This window comes from Hemiscyllium ocellatum, unplaced genomic scaffold (assembly GCF_020745735.1).
Source record: "Hemiscyllium ocellatum isolate sHemOce1 unplaced genomic scaffold, sHemOce1.pat.X.cur. scaffold_388_pat_ctg1, whole genome shotgun sequence".
Lineage (NCBI taxonomy): Eukaryota > Metazoa > Chordata > Chondrichthyes > Orectolobiformes > Hemiscylliidae > Hemiscyllium > Hemiscyllium ocellatum.
This window is the reverse complement of record NW_026868715.1, coordinates 639,944-642,724: the sequence shown is the minus strand read 5'-3', so window position 1 is coordinate 642,724 and position 2,781 is coordinate 639,944. Positions and strand designations below refer to the sequence as shown.

General features: G+C 44.6%; 1 non-coding gene across 1 annotated transcript; it reads right to left on the bottom strand.

The window, feature by feature from the left end:
• Positions 1 to 2,157: 2,157 nt before the first annotated feature.
• On the bottom strand, positions 2,158 to 2,231 carry trnai-aau (transfer RNA isoleucine (anticodon AAU)). Its single transcript has one exon. It is a non-coding gene; the product is annotated as a tRNA-Ile (tRNA).
• Between the last annotated feature and the right edge of the window lie 550 nt (positions 2,232 to 2,781).

The following is a 2,781-nucleotide window of genomic DNA, read 5'->3' as shown; positions in this document are numbered from 1 at the left end:
CTATCCCTGCTGCCCTTCTTGAACAAAGGAACCACATTAGCGATCCTCCAGTCATTCCCCACTTTATCAGTGGCCAGCAAAGTATTAAATATATCCACCAGGGTCCGAGCAATCTCCTCCCTTACCTCCCATAGCAGCGTGGGATACATTCAATTGGGCACTGGGGATTTCTCCACATTTAAGCCTGTGAAAACATAAAATACCTCTTCCTTATTGATCGTAATATGTTTGAGAAAATCACCATCCCAACTGAAATGCCGAGCTACGATGCCTTGCTCCTGTGTGAATACAAATGGGAAGTATTCATTGAAGACCTCATCTACTTCCTCTGGCTTCATGTCCCGATTGTCCCTTTGCATTTCTTTGTGAAAACAATTGAGACTGATTGATTTGCTGCAGACAACATCCACCAGTCATCATGGGTATGGTGATCGAGTTGTGCGTCTATCCCTGTCAAATGTTTTATTGCGCTGGTGAGGCTTACAGCTTGGTGATTTTGTGGGAAATACAGCAACGCAGCTGAGATCCGGCATGGGACCGACGAGTTGATGTTCCATGACAGCGATGGCCGGCTTTCGAATGAATACACATCTGAATCGATCATGTGACAAGTTCTTGCAGACGGTGAAAGCAAAAGCCACGACAAACGTTGACATAGCACAGCTGACGAGACAAGCGCTGCAGACGATCAGAGTGCGGAACGAACCCACGACCTCGGCGTTATTAGTATCACGCTCGAACCAGCTGAGCTAACTGAACAACGAACCCCTGCGCCCCGCTTCAAAGCATATGCCTATATTGCCGACGCTCATAACCACGGCGGCTATTGTAACGTACCTTCAACGATCGCTCACTGTGCTTGAAAATTCCAATACTTTTAAGGAATTTGGATGTGTATTTGAATCGGAAGGGTTTAGAGAGACATGGGTCAAGTGCATGCAATCGTGGCTGGATCAGTTGAGGATATCTGTTCGGAATGGACGAGCCAGACCGAAGATTGTGTTTTCAGTGCTGTCCATATCTAATGGCTCTATGATATTGCAGGTGAAATGATAAAAGATGAATAAAATGATGACGTAAAATTGTCTGAAGTTGTTAAATTCAAACAACTTCAGATAATTTTATTTCAGTTATTTTACTTAGCTTTTTTATTTGCGTTTTTCTCACTGTTGTGTACCTCTTATTTCTTGATTGTCTCTCTTTCTGTCGCTTCCCACTCTGTCAATACATTTTTCCTCTCCTCTTGCCGCTTTGCTACGCTTCTCCCCTGTTTTCCATTTTCTCTCTGTTTCACACATCCCCCACATATTTTGTCACGTAACACTGGCTTCAGCCCAGGTCATTCGCGGCTCCTAATCTCCCTTTAATCTCTCCATGCACTGTCATTATCACCTTTGCATCTGGAGCCTTGACTCACCTTCTCTCAGCCTGGTGTTAATAGCTCTGTAAATCTCCCTTTTTTTTTCAAAATCTTTACCAAAGGGTCAGTTAGACTCGAAACGTCAGCTCTTTTCTCTCCTTGCAGATGGTGCCAGACCTGCTGAGATTTTCCAGCATTTTCTCTTTTGGTTTCGAATTCCAGCATCTGCAGTAATTTGCTTTTATTAATGACTCTGTGATATTGCTGGGGATATGATGACTCCAGTGTCGATGCATGAGAGGTGAGCAAGCGAATGAATTCCCTCTGGAAGTCGCGGGAAATGTAGTAACAGAGATCCAGGAAAATGAGTTGAACGAATCTTTGAAGTGAATTGAAGCCTGAATTCTGGTTCTCCTCCGAGACTTTGCCAGGTCGACTTAATACTTTATATATTTCATGTTTTGCATTTCTTTGTGAAAACAATTGAGACTGATTGATTTGCAGCAGACAACATCCACCAGTCATCATGGGTACGGCGATCGAGTTGTGCGTCTATCCCTGTCAAATGTTTTATTGCGCCGGTGAGGCTTTCTGCTTGGTGATTTTGTGGTTTGGAAATACAGCAACGCAGCTGAGATCCGGCATAGGACCAACGCGTTGATGTTCCATGACAGCGATGGTCGGCTTTCAAATGAATACACATCTGAATCGATCATGTGACAAGTTCATGCAGACGGTGAAAGCAAAAGCCACGACAAACCTTGACACAGCACAGCTGACGAGACGAGCGCTGCACATGGTCAGTGTGGGGATTGAACCCACGACCTTGGTGTTATTAGCACCACGCTCTGACCAGCTGAGCTAACCGACCTACGTTGACTTTCTTTCAAAACAAAGGCTTATATTGCCTGCGCTCACAACCACGGCGGCTATTCGTTTTCCGATTTGCAATCGATCGCACGATCGTCTGAAGTGTTTCCTTCCGTTGCAAAGTTTTTTAACAAAAAAAAATTGACTTTTCCGAACGCGCACACTCGAGCTAACCATTTGCTCTGATATCCAAAATTAAGCACAATGTTCGGACGCATGCAATTTCAATCGCAATGCCACCAGCTCAGCTGCAGCTTGTCATGTTGACAAATTTCATCTGCTTGAAACGTACATTCAACGATCGCTCACTGTGCTTCTGGAAACTCACAGACCTTTGGAGTCAGGGTTATGTGCTGCTGATAAACTGCTGCGAACCTTATGCCAAATGCATTGGAATTGTAACCCAACTTTGGGATTCTTTCAGCTCCCGAAGGACGCAGTTGCTTTAGAGTCAGCAACAGCGCAGAACTCAATTGCACGTTTTGCTCAATGACTCATGTTGCTTTTGCAATCTTCGTTTGACAGCATATTTTGCAGGTTATCACGCCTTC